The sequence below is a fragment of the Chroicocephalus ridibundus genome, chromosome 6 (assembly GCF_963924245.1).
Source record: "Chroicocephalus ridibundus chromosome 6, bChrRid1.1, whole genome shotgun sequence".
In the NCBI taxonomy this organism is placed as follows: Eukaryota; Metazoa; Chordata; class Aves; order Charadriiformes; family Laridae; genus Chroicocephalus; species Chroicocephalus ridibundus.
In genome coordinates this window covers 46,415,393-46,429,906 of record NC_086289.1, presented here as the reverse complement: position 1 = coordinate 46,429,906, position 14,514 = coordinate 46,415,393, and the positions used below count along the sequence as shown (strand labels likewise).

The window sequence follows — 14,514 nt, the reverse complement described above, 5'->3', positions numbered from 1 at the left end:
GCCACATACTGCTAGTTTTGTTACCTGATTTTTTTGTAATGGCCAATTACAAATACAACTTTACAAAGTTTAAAGAAGATGTACTATGTAAGCTTTGAACTGTATAATTGACTTGGAAATTGACCTAGCTCTCCTGACTTCTAAGCAGCATATTGGTAAGATGGCTTGGTGAATTAAAAATTACATGTATTGGTGTAGTCCCCTGTGAGGAAGAACACTGACTTCTGTCAGCATGGAGCGTTCCAGTGTGAGCACCTAGGTCAGCTGGGAAAGACTGATGTGCTCCAAAGTAATCAGTTTTTAAAGTGCTTCAGAAAATGTGTAAGAGAGGTCTTGTTAACTTTGGTTTTGGCCAAAGCTGACTGTCCGTGCCACAAGGAGGAGGAAGCAGTGAAAGGGATCTGAGCAGTTCTGCAGACTCTGTCTCCAGTGGAGCCGCTGGGCAGCAGCTACTGCCTTCCTGAACACCTCCCAGGAGCAGTGGTGCCCTTCTAGGTGCTCCGCTTGGTCTCTTCCAGTGGTGCAGTCTAGACTTTGGGCTCAGTATGCTCTCACCCCTTAATATTTTTGTTAGCTGTCTTCTGGAAACAAGTGTCTGTTCATGTATTTCTTTTTCATTCATCTCTTTCTTCTCTAGGAAGGGTGTGATGGCTCGGGCAGGCACTAATTCATCCCTAAACTGAAGAGAGAGGGATGAGAGGTCCTAGCTGTCTGGTCAGGCAGCAGCGATTCCTGGCAAGGGCATGTGGGGGCTGCCTAGCAGGGAGGGAAGTTGCGTCATGGTGGCTGAGTATGATTGGGAAACTTTGTGATTCAGTCCTCTTCTGCTAGTGTGCCATGTGACAGGCATGGTGCATCAGACAAGCTGTTTTGCTGTGGTCCTAATAAATTATTTTTAAAAAGAAATAAAAAAAAAATACATCTGTATCGACATGGAGTCCTCAGATTAATTTTTCTCATTTGCCTTGAGGAGATAGTATTCTCACTGTCTTCTGCGTGGAGTATAAATCAGTCAACAAGACACAGATTTTCAGTGGTGTGGAGACAAATTCCATTTAGTTTGTGGGAGTAAAACACCCATTTATTATTAAAGCCAGGTCCAGGTGGGTTGCCCAGGTCATAGAGGAAATCTGTACTAGAACTGGGAGTTGACATGGAAAGGCCAAGTTTTCATCAAGCATCTTAACCATCGCACCCTTGTTCCTTTTTCTGGAAACCTTCAGATACTGTTTGCTTTATTTCTGTAATATACCAACAGTGGATTAGTTTGATTTAGCTTGTCCAAGGTCTGTTGTAGGAGTTATTACTTCTGGTGTGAAAAATATCTGAGTTGAGTGATACACTTAAGCATCTTTAAGAGCAGGCCAGGGAGAACTCTTGTAACACTTTCTTCACTAAATGTCTGCCTGGCATGAACCTGATGGTAGCTGCCACGGAGCGACGAGGTTGCGTTACTTTAATACCTTGTGAAACCAAGTCCTTTAGTTAATTCTTCTAGAACTGTGAGGTTTGGAAATCAGAAAATTCCTTAGAAATTCATTAGAAATGCCCAAACAGTATCAGTGTAATGTAAAAATGTATGCTTCTCCAGTGTACATTTAGACTCATCTTTTGAGTGGCTTAAAGACTTGCATTGGAGAACTGAGCGTGTATGTAAGTGTATGCTTTTTTTGGGAGGGATTACTGGTCTCCACAGGATGGCATCCAGTATGGCCAAGCCTGCTTTGGGTCTGTACGCATGGTATTGTGCAAATTAGTAGGTTTTGTGTTCTTTCAGTGGTGAAAAAACCCCAACGTTCTGACTAGTTCTTGGATCTGGTTATGTTTGGCATGGGAGAGTTCAAAAAAACCTAATTTCCCAATTAGACATTAAAAAAAAATATTTAAATAACAGTAATGCTAAAATGTGTCCCTTTCACTGTTACACAATGAGCTAAAAATAGTTTTCATTCATAAAAAAAGCTACTTCCTTTGTTAAATAATCTGCTTAGCAGAGAACAAAAGTTCGGTTAGTAGTAAACTGTAGTTGTATCGTAACCTCATGTCTGACACCTTTATTCCTGATTGAAATAAGGCTATAAACTTTAACATTTGGTAGCTGAAAGGCAGACTTAAATAAAAAAAGATAGATGATTCACAGTTATTGATCAGGAGTTATGGACATGGTCTGCACAAACATCTGAGTGCTGTATGTTCCTGCTCCTTTTCTCAAATATGTAACTTCATCACCGTTTGCCTGGAGCGCTGTGCACGGGCTGGGACTGGGAAGGGCTCTCCATGGCCATGGCATCTAGTTGTGTGCTCCAAAGTGGTGCAGTGTCAATCGCATTTGTAATCCTACCAGAATTAGCTGCATTTTGCATTCATTCTGTATTTTCCCTTTGAAAGAATTTGCTCTTTTTTTGTGGTTCTGGTTTATTAGAATTGTGGCATTGCATTGTTCATCTTAAAGCAACTCTTCGAAAGAGGACCAGGTACTGGAAGTGGTAGCAAGTCCATTACTTCTTTAGTTGGATTGAGATTTTATGTGGTATTTAAGACCAAAAGACCATCCTTCAAAATCAAAATGCCTAACTCTTTTTCTTTTTTGACCTTTATCAGAGTTATGTGATGGTGACATTTTCAGTTTAGAGGGTACACACTGCAACAAAAATGGCAACTCCTTTAGATTTTATTCTAACTAGAGGATGTCAGAATGAAAGGTGATAAATGGCAATGGCTATGAAATCAGAGCTTGTGATCCTTACAAAAGATAGGAGACAACAGCAAAATGGGAAGGCTTTTGAGAAATAGATAAGTTTTTACTTATCTATTACAAGTTTTTACTGACTTTGGGTGCAGGAAAAAAATATGTAGAGCATGAAAGTCACATTACGAAGAACATGTATAAGAGAATAGTGGAGGCAGATATTGGAAAGGCCAAATTGCAAATGGAATTGCAACTAGCAAGAGGCATAAAAGCTAGCACCGTTCCTGTAGAAATAGGTTAATAGCAGGAGGAAGACTGGGAAATGTCTCTCTTGATTTAGTGGAGGCTGTATGTATGCAGAACATTTAAAGTGCTCAGTGCCTGTTTTGCTCGTCTTCTCTAATGTGGTGTCATGCAGGTGCTTAATGTTATTAATACTTGTGATAAGGTGGTATTTTACACTAGAGTGTACTTCCACTAGATGTTTCTGTCTCAGCTGGCCCTGATAAGCTTTACTGTGCGATTCTCAAAACAGCTCAAAAATGCGAAATTATTATCTAGAAGTACTAGAAGCCTGGCAAAGGATAAGTTTTCAGAGAGTTATAATGGAAGAGAGCTGAGGAAGAGGAGCTGAAGTCTGACAATTCACTTTATCTCATTTTTTTTTCCATCAGTTGCAATTAATAAGCAAACATTCTATTTTCAAGTGCTTGGAAGATAACTACAAGAAGAATAACAGCATGAACTGATTTGTGGGAAAACTAATTGCATCCAAAGTCTAATAACTTTTTATTGCAGAGCAGAAGGCTTTGTGCCTATGACAGAAGCAGTGGAGGTCTTGTCTCCTGATTGATTGATTTATTTATTTAATAAGGTTTTCTATGTTTTAATGGCATCCTAAGTAAATGTAGACATGATCTGGGGAAAGTAGTCTAGGAAATGTGCAAAATTGGGTAGATGATCCTATTCAGAGAACAGTAATTAATGATTCGGTGTTGAAATGAGAGGTTATGTTGAAGGGTTCTGTCCTGGGTATGGCTGCCTTTAATGAAAGCATCAGTCAACTGGCTGATTAAATGTGCTTATTAAATTCTCAGGGACTATGTGTTGGAGGACATGATGAGAGTTCAGAATGACCTGAAAAATAGGTCCCCCAACAGGGACAAATGCAGAGTACTGCACTTAGGCAGGAATTATCATCTGTGCAAATGCAGGATGAGGAATAACTGGTTAGGTACTAGAAAAAAGACCTGGGGGTGTACTGGATCACAAGTTGAACATGAGTCAGTGTCATGCTGTTTGCAGAAAAGGCAAATATCTTACTGAGATGTTTAAACAGGAGTATTGTCTGTGAGATGTAAAGTTTAAATCCATCAGCTTTATTTGCTGTCAGTATACTTTCAATGTGCAGACAGCATCTGTTTTGGGTGCCAAAATTTGAGAAGAATTTGGACCATTTGGAAGGAGTTCAGAGGAGAGAAATGCAAATGGTCAGAGTTTGAGGAAACAACTTCATAAAGATGGAAAAAAATCCGAGTTATTTTGGCAAGAGATGAGGAGGTTAAGGGGAGTGTAAGAGATCTCAAGTACTTAAAAGACTTATAAGAAATGCTGTTTTCAATAATCATGATGGGCAGGTTGAGATGGGATTAAGTTTCATCAAGGAAAACACCAATTAAGCTTTTAACTTTCTCCCAGTAAAAATGGTACTTTAAGAAGTCTTATTGGTGGCCATTAAGAACAAGTTCCTGTGTTGAGTAAAGACTGGTATAGCTGGTTTAGGTTGGGGAATATCTACTGATATCCCTTTCATCCCATTTCATAGGATTCTAGTTTTAGTATGTGTCAAGTTTGAGACAAGAAGGGGGAAATAGAGAAGATTGTTTTTGTCCATCGTGTGGTCATATCATTTGAGTTTAGACTTTCCAGAGGTTCAAATAACTAGACCGTGCTGCTTGTATCACTTTGGAGACATACAGTGTTCTGGATGTTACTCTCTTCTCTGGGATGCTGCCTCCTGCAGGTGGAGCAAGTCTTATTGTGCTGTGGGGATGCTCTAAACCTCTGTGGTGGAGGTACTGCAGGATGATGAGGGGTGTGTGTGTAACTTCAGTGTAATAGAACATGGATGAATTTTCAATTGTTTCAGTAGTCTTAGTAGCTTCAGATTACTGCTTTAGACTCAGATGGTAATCCTAATGCTTCTGATCCATACTTAGAAAGGTCCACCTTTGGCTTTGAAGATCTTTCTGAAGGACACGTACCTGGCTATATTCACCAGTACAGGGAGCCTAAGGGAGGACGGACAGATTTCAAAGTGGCAAGTCCAACTGTGAGTATAGCTGTGCTATTTTACGTAGCGTTATTTTCATGCACTCTTATAATTGCTTTTGTTTGCTTGCAGTAGACTGCATGATAAAACAAAGGATCCAACCATTCCTTCTATTTCAGTGATTGATTCATAAGATAACCGGAATGTGTGGAAACATTTAAATTAATCCTTGCATTCTGCTGTCATACCATGTCTCCAAATCAATGAAGAAAAGTACAGTAACCCTTGTGAACTCTGACCTTTAGATCTGCCAAAGCATTTAATGTCAACAATAGCAAGAGCTTATCTTCAGGAGGACGCGTTTAATGCAGTAGTAGATAGCAGGAGCTGAAAGTTCAGTGATGTAGATAAGGGTTGACCTCCAATGTGAAGATTGTACGATGTGTTGGCAGTTATGTTGCATTACCTGCCTGACTTTACCTTCACTCCATAATAGTATTTATTGAACTGTGTAACTTTTGGGTACAGATGAATTTCCTGAACAGTCCTATTACTGTTGAATTGCTAGAGGATTTTTTTCTCTGAGCAGAAGGATAGTTTTTCTTACCTCTGTTTCTCAGAGGAACTATTTTTATTTTAGAGGAGTGGAGGAATCTTAACATATCTGCCATTGTCACTAAATTGTGAAGGCTTGATCCAAAGCCCAGTGAATTCAAAGGGTTGTTCCCTTGGATTGAGCAGTCTTTGGCTGAGGGTGCTGCTGTCTAAAACCGGTGCTTCTGTCACTATAGCAGTACTCCAGATCTGACAAGCTAGCAAAAAGTTCTTTGCAGACCAACTGGTAATTCAAACAGGAACATAAAAGGGCGGTCAAATGTGCAGTCTTGCAGAGTGCATTCTTTGGAATTAACCCTGTCTTCAGTTGGTCCATTTGGTGAGGACCACAAAAAAGTTAAGTAGTGTTTCAAGAGAGGTTCTTGACATTAGTCTCCTGCATCATAGCCATGCTTTATTGCTGGAAGCAATGTATGGACCTTATGGCAATGCTGAATACCTGTGGTGTGAAAAGGAGTAATGGTTTTGACTCCAGTTTGGACTGCCAGGCTTTAAATGCCAACAGCGTATGGATGAAACACAGCTTCTGCCTATTTGTTGTTCTGTACAATTGTACTGCTGCGACAGTTATCTGGTGCTTGGGCGAGATCAACTCATGGTGAAGGGTGTGTGTCTGGAGCATGAGCAGATGTAATGCGTCTGAGTGAACAGAAGCACTTGGAAAAACCCTGTTGTGCTGTCTCTGTTGGTTCAAAGTGTACTCAGGCTGCTGACTTCCTAAGTTTCATTAGTTCATCTACAAATTTTTTTTTTGTTTGAAACACAAATTGCATTTTCTGATGACCGTGTCTTTTCCAGCAGAAATAGCTTTACTATAGTAATAAGCAGACAGAAATGTAGGAACTCGCATAATGTTTCAGCACATGAATTGTGTGCCTTTTGTAGGGGGAGAGCATAATGAAAAATAACTTATGGTCCTGTCAGCTTGACAGACTCCTTACTCTGTAGCATGTACATGTAGGTATCCTGATAGCGCTCTTCCCTGTGCCACCCTTTCCTTTATCTAGCAACACCCCTTCCCCAGAGAGACAGCTTGTCAGTAGCGAGGCTGTTGGCATAACTGCATTCTGAGCATGCGTTATGAAGGATTTTTGTGCCTTGAGCTGGTACTGGTAAGGTAGTAGTATTTGTAACACCAGTTCTTAGCCTATATTCCTTTCGGTAGTGATGAGCTGGTGTGTTTAATTGCCGATGGCTCTTTGCTCGAGATCGCTGGTCCATGTATCTTCCATTGGTAGAACGGATCATAGGAGTGTTTGGCTTATGTTTCAGTACAAGTAATTCAGACTTGCCTAGTCTGCATCTTGCGCGTTGAACAAACGTAGAGTGCCTCTGCTTCTTCTACTTGCTGTTATCCTCCTATGGCATAGATGTCTGGGAAACAAAAACCGTAATTGTCTGTCCATCTGTAGTTGGGTAATGCTTTGTATGTATATAACATTGGTGGGTGTGGTAGGAGGATTTACATAGTCTATAGTCAGACAGTAATTGTGCTGTCTGATTAACTACTGTCAACAGAAGCTGTATCAAGTTGAGAATATTTTGGTGTGCACCCTGAGAACATGCTTTCTGTTGACTTACTGCTAAACTGAAGTAGTTTCCCCTTTTGTAAAGCTCATTTTCCTTGGAGACTGTAATTTTTGATATTGCAGATATTGAACTATACCTAGGCAGTTGAGTTTATAAATTCATGGGGCAGTATTTTGTGGCGAATCATCTGCTCAGTGTTTCATTGTATCCTCCCATCTTATCTTTGCTAGATTCCTGAAGTGTGGGATTTATATCTATGCTTTCCTCCATCAGGGAACATCCTCATTCCTTGGATGCTAATTTTATTTTTTAGCTAAGTTAATATTTCTTAAGTTTGAAAGTGTAGTAGCGTGTCTATTAAATACAGCTATGAAAATGGGCTTGATACCTATAACATCAGCTTGTAAGATAGTAAAAATAGGGTAACTTGTGGCTGATTCCCTCCTTAATGTTCCATCAGAATAAGGTAATGTTGAGAGCTTCAATCTTTTTCAAAACCTTTTTGATTGTTTTGCTTTCATTGAGATAAAGTAGTTGTGAATTTCCTTCCCGGAGTGCCATGGTCGAGTAGAAACCAAAGTGCATATTCATACAGTGAGTTATGATAGTGTTTAAGTTGGGTCTTTCCTAAGTTCTTTTGTTCTACCTTGATAATGAAGGCATTTTTAAAAACTCTGCAAGGTGGTTGGTGTGTTTGCGGGTAAGATGGGAGTTAAGTAAATTTCTGTCACTAAGCTGCACATGTGGATTTCTAACTATATTAATGAGACTGGTTTGGTGGGTATCTTGGATAAAGCCTACCTATGCTTCTTATGTTCTAGAGATATTTCAGGGGTCTGGGACTTGATGATGAGGAGTTCAGTGCCTATGTAATTACCAGTTTAATTCCTTGATGACTTATGAAAAGTCATTAAAATGTTTGTTTTAAATCTTTTATCTTGCGAGCCACCATTGTTTGAATGTTCTTTCATGAAAACATACTTGGTATGATAAGTGGAATCACAGACTCACAGGATGGTTGAGATTGGAAGGGCCCTCTGGAAGTCATCTTGTCCATCCCTCCTGCTCAAGCAGGGACACCTGGAACCAGTTGCCCAGAACCATGTCCACGTGGAATGTATTTTTTTGTAATATATGTAATGGTATTTAATGCTTCTGTTCCACAGATGATTTTTTTTTTTTAACATCAGCACTTGGTGTAACCAGCAGGTGCTTCTAGGAACAAGTGACTTCTCTTCCACTTGCCTGTAAAGAATGAGTATGTATGAGAGAATACAGACACTTCTGCTTTTGAAAAAGGGTTTAATCTTAATTAGCTATTTGTGTAGTGTGCTATGTTCTAATTTATTTGTGGCATTAATGTGTTATTGGCCATGTGCAAATTCTTATGGGGTATGAGGCACAGTAAGAAAGATACATAGCAGAACTGAAAAGGGCTGACAAGGATGATCAGAGGTATGGAATGACCTATTGAAGGGAAGCTGTTAGTCATTTCTGCATGGAGAGGGGGGAACTGAAGGGCAGGGACTAAAGCAGTTTATAAAAGGAACACAGGTGGCAGGGAAGGAGTAAATAAGGCAGGATTTCACTACCTCTTCAAATAGAAGAAGTAGGAGGCTTCAGCTGAAACTGGTAGATGGAGGGTCAAAATAAGGAAAAAAAATATTCTCCCCTATGAACTCAGGAATTCTTTGCAGGATGTGGGCAAGCTTAAAATGTGCTGCAATGTTAGCCTTCAGCTAGACTGTCTATTTTTTGATTACTTTCATTGAAAGGATATAGAGTAAAACTACTTAATGCATTTAATGTATATGGAAGATAGTGGCAGTCCTTAATGGTGCTTTAGAAAGCTGACCTCTGTTTTCACCTAACATTTAAGAAAAAACAAGGGGAAATCTGAGCAGAGCATCTGGACCAAAGGTGTCTGAGAAGAGGCTACTTCTGAATATTTGGCTAGACAGCGGTGGTATTTCAGTTAGTGAGGTCAACAGTTGAGGAAAGGGTGCTCATTGATACATTTAGTGTACTTACTTAAAACATTAAAACATTTCAGTCTTGGTTTTAAAATAAAAACAACTAACTTTCCTCCTTACAGCAGAGAAGATGGATACAGTTACATCTCTTAGTACCACTATAAAAAAATTTATAGGCTAGGAAAGAAAAAAAAAAATTCTAAAAATGGTAGCTCAAATGTAAATATTGCGCTAGACATAATATGTTAAAAGAGAATTTTTCCTTTTAGGCAAGTTTGCAGGATAAAAGTTAACTATAAATGGAGTGATAGCCAAAAGCTAATGCTTACTGGAAGAAGCAAGCCTGAAGACCTTTACTGACTCATCAGCGCTGAGGAGATTGCAGCAGTTGAAGGGACATCACGTGTCAGATTTTTGTAGAGTCTGTTTCCATTCTGCAGAAGTTGTCTTCCACTGCTGATGCTGTGGAAGTCACTCCCAAGAGGTACACGAGCACTGCAAAGTATCATTTAGACTGAGCTATTTAAGGCAATGATGAACCGTATTGTAGCAGGCTGCTGTGAGTTCATTTAATTTCACGGATTGTAGAAGTCCCTCTCTGAGGGACAGCTGTTTAGTAAATTGCTGAAGCTCTTCTGGGTTTGTAGGACTGTTTTGAATGACTGGGGCATAGTAGCTAGATGGATGTGGGCCGAAGTTTACATTGCGGGCATGGAGGTGTTGAGTTAAATGTTATGGTCCTGAACGTCTGTTCTCTTTTTGTCTTTGTCAAACTTCTGTTCACGGACATGGAAAGTGGAACTTTTCCCCCTTGGTTTTCTCATCTTACCTCATATGGTAGTTTTGAGAGTAAATGAATCACTTTCAGGAGCTAAGCTGTCAGGTTGTATAAATTCCTGTGCATAAGAAAATCGTCTTCTACAGCAGTCTGATCTCTGAACGGAACTTGTTTGCAGATTTTTCTGCTACTATTTCAGTTTTTGGAATTTGATTAAGACAAATGAATTGTCCTGCCTGAACTTCTTAAGTTGTGTTAAATTCTTTGATACAACCTTTTAACTTTAATATTTAATGTTGTTATGGTATTTAGAGTTTTAGCAATTTCTGTCGTGTATAGTATATCTGTTGATTGGTGGGTAGCTTGCACACAAGAAGAGTTCTTTCCTTGAAGTGTTTCTGATCTAAGTGAAGTGAAAGTGCCACATGCTTAATTTATTATCGCTGTTTAAAAAAATTGCACTTTCGGTAAACATTATAAACCTTACATTTAAGTGCTGATGTTTAACCTATTTACATGTATAGACCTCCTTACAGAATAAATTTTAAGAAGTGAGTACAATTTGTTGCTATTTCTGTTAATCTGGAAGATATTCTATGTGTGTGCATTTAGCAGTCACATAATTGAACTTTAAGAATCTTTACGTTTTTCATCACAACTTCAGAAAAGTGTGGAAAAAATACTGCTGCTTTGTCTTAGAGTGCTCAGCTGAAAGCAACGAAAGGTCCTAAGTCATACTTACAATAGGAAAGAAAAGAAAGACACTAAAGCAGATTGCTTGCTTATGATGAGTATGACTGGTTCTCGAGCTATGCTGTAGTCTTAGCTGTATGCCAACTACATGTGCTTTTGAGGAAACAAAAGTTAAATGTCTAAACTTTAGAGGAGAGTTCATCTCTTGTGATTAGTCTGGTTGTGCTTGATGATCTCCTTGTAGGCGAACAGAAATTTGATTCAAATGTTCTTAGGTTAACGTCAAAAATATTTTCCAAGAATTTAGAGGAAGAGGAAAAAAAGTCATTGCCTCCTTTTACTGAGCATCCATACCACAAAAGCAAATATATCCCAGGAAGCAGATACTCTACATCACACAATAAGGCAGCAGCCACACAGGAAAGGCTGGGCTCTTGGCACAGCCCCTGAGGGGAAATGCTTCCTTGAAAGGACCCATTGTTGCTGGATCTGGGTCTTCAGACTCCCAGTTCTCCGCTTGCCGTTCTCTTGGGTTTGAGATGGGGCATCTTTGCCATCTCCATTCTCTCACCATAATAGCCTTGGTTTTTTAATCAAATAGAAGGACTGAGTAAAGTTCACACCCCATGCGAGAAGGGAACGTCTTTTTGGAAACAGCTTCGTCTTTTTGGAAACAGCTTCGGTGCTTAACTATTGAAAAGTCACGCTGGGTGTAATGGCGCCATGCCTTACCCAAGGAATTTGAAACAGTTTAACTTTCTCTTCCAAGAATAAATAAAACATTTCATTGTCCCTGTTGTCAAAGTCTGTGAATTCTAACCCAAATGTCTGGTATACTCTTCCAAGAGAGGAAAGAAACAATAAGCATCTAAAATAAATGTATGCTTTATTGGATTCCCTTACAGGTCTTCTTTCCCTCATGACAGCTGGGTAGGAGATCCAGAAGACTAAAAAGGAAACAAGGAAAGACTGTATTTCTGTGTGCCTGAGAGTGGGAACAAGCTTTAGGCAATTTTGACTTTTGGTCCTTGATTTATCAGTTGAAAATTTTGTTCATTAATGTAAATGGCTGCTGCTTGAAGTAAGATAAATGAGATGGCAGGAAGGTTAGGTGCTGAAGTGCTTGACTGGCTGTCCTTGATATGACCGGCTGCTTTCCTAAATTCTCTCCTAACGTGTCTTCAACTTGTGCATGTGCTGTTACATTAATAACAAATTTTTAAGTGGTCTGAAAATAGCGATCTGAAGACCAGTTAGAATGCAAGTTTTGAGTATAGTATTGGCAATAGTACTTTGTTATCATGATGAATTGTGATACTGAGTTTATTGTTAAATGTAGAATTATCTTTCCTTAATGTAGCATGTTTTCTACTATAAACATTGCAATTGCTATTACAGCCTACAAAAAGTATACTTTACAAAGAATACACTCTACAAATGTAAATACAATTTTGGTTTGGTGATTGTTGGATACAATGGTCTTCCTTAAGCCTAAACACAGAAACAAAAGCTTGTATTATAACAGAAAGCCCAAGATGGGAAGTGATAAAATAGGTATTGAGTGGAGGGCTTTGTTAAAATTTAGCTCGTGTACTTGTAAAATTTCCATGTATTCATTAAACTATTATGTCATTCTTATTGTTAGAGCGTGGTTAGTTGACTAAAGTGTTAAGCTTTGTTTGTAGTACAAATTATAGCCTTACTCCTTTCAAAATATAGCTGGAGGATTTTTGATCTTCCATAGTTCTTTTAGCTTGTATGTCCTACCCAAACATTTATTGTACATTAAGTGGATAAATTCATATTTAAGGGTTCAGCCACAAGCTACTGGAGAACTGTAAATTGCATTGGCTTCCATTTATGTAAAGCGCATTTCTCAGATTGAAGGTGCATCTCAAGTAGAGTTATCTTTTCTGTTTGTAGTGTGGACTACAAACTTGTGAAAATATCCATATGTTAAAATAATACTGAAAGCTTTACAAATAAATATAAACTACACGTGTAAGCTCATCATAGTGTATGTTGAAGTAAAAGGCGATAACCTTTTCTTTTTTTTTTATGGTCACAAAAATGTGATATCCCCAAACTTTTGGCTAAGTTGTTTATCGGGTATAAAGTGATCTGTTTCAGTTTTGAAGTGGTCTTTGAGTGACTTGGCTTTGATGTTTTGGGAGCAGGCAAAGACCGGCTCTCGCACATGGAGCCTGGCTTGCCAGGTGGTGCAAGAAGTGGCTGGCATTGTGCTGCAGTTCGTATGCGTGGATCCCTTGAGTCCAGGGTGTAGCATAATCCCATCTGCCTCAAATGGTGGCTCTAGATATCTGGTGGTCCAAGATATTAAGTGGAAGTGGTCCGCATCAGAGAAGCAAAAACGCCAAGTGCAGGCACATCTGTGTACAGAAGCTCCTTGAAGACTGTGAGAATCCATAAAAAGGAACTTTGGAAACCCTTTCATTTGAGGAGGTACCAAGACTAATGAGTGAGGGATGATGAATCCTGATAACACTGTTTGGAGACAAGATGTTGTAATGTGGATTTTCACAGGACATTCTTATGACCTTTAAATTAGACTCCTAGCTTTTTTAAATTGCAATTCTGTTTAAAAATGGTCCTTTTTTCATTTTGAGAGGCTGCAGGTTCTGCCAATCTGTTTCAAAAGCAGGCAGTGAAGAAATTTTGGGAAATTGTACATTATTTTTATAGATGCTGAAATAGGATCTCTTACGTAAAGGAGAAGAACTGGAAAGTAAATATGGGACTTATGTCCAAGACACTGTGGGCAGAAGCTTTGGTTTCAGCTCTTGAAAGCTTTAAATGTTCTATTCAAGTTTGCTTTTTTTTCTTGGTGATTGATTTTTAACATGTGCAGCATGTTATGTGATATGGTTTGGGAAGAATGTGCTCCTGAGTCTTTTTTTATCTTTATTTTTTCTGCTCTTCTTAGCCTGTGTCCTTGTCCATGTAGTTATTGGTTCATCACATTTTAAATGAAGTCAGTGTTTTAGATTCTGCTTTTCAGGTATTGTATGTGGAACTCATTGGCAGTTGGCATGGGCAGGAGCTGCAAGCTCAAGTAGAAGTAGCTGATAAGACTTTTCCTTCTATTTTTATAGCTCCATTTAAAAGTGTGCTTTTTCTGGAGCGTGGTTGCTTAAGCTGTACATAGAACTTCTTTCCTTGGCTGCTGGCAATTCTAACATCAGTTAAATATTACACACGCATTGAAAGCGATGTATTGAATGCAACTTTGCGTGGTCAGTGCTGCCAAGTGTTATGTAGAGCAGGTCTCATTAGCAGGATGGCAGGGATAATCTTTCTGGAATAATTTTGAAGAAGCATTTTCATTGTTTTTTACTGCTAGTAGTTAGACAAGAGGTACTTTGTTTTATATGCATATGGGCATATTATAACATGCAAAATCAGAAATACACTTAATATTCAAAGCAACTTTTGGTATTTGGCTTGAGATATGAGCACAGAACTGTCTTCCAAAGCACCATATCCTTGGATGTGCCAAGTGCTCCAGTGCAGCACCTGATGCACAGCCCTTGTAGGGTGATGTGGAAAGCTGGCTTCTATGGCAGGGCAAAAGAATACAGTTTTCCTCTGACAGTCACTTTCTAAAATTAACTGCCATCCACTTCTGCTAATGGTCAGCTGTAACCCAGGCTGTGTTTTCATCTTCTGTAAGAATTTGGATTTATTTTGAAATTGAACACGTTCTCAGAAGATACATATCTCTTCCTGGCCTGTTACTTATTGCTCATCTAGTTTGACTACTTCCTCAGTTTTTAATTTCATAACTGCCAGTATGGCAGAAATTGAGCATTAGTTGGTGTTCTGTATATGTAAAGCAATTGCAGACCTCCTGTAGGTCCATTCCACGAATGCCAAAAACCTTTACCATAATGCATGGGAAAAAAATGGAGTGTTTGGTAGCTGCTTTCAGTGTGTGGGAATTGCA

General features: G+C 39.0%; 1 protein-coding gene across 2 annotated transcripts in view; it reads left to right on the top strand.

Annotated features, from left to right (window-relative positions):
* The window catches only part of ATP13A3 (ATPase 13A3), a 61,428-nt gene that overhangs the window by 1,808 nt on the left and 45,106 nt on the right, over nt 1–14,514 (top strand). The gene's annotated exons all lie outside the window — the stretch shown is intronic.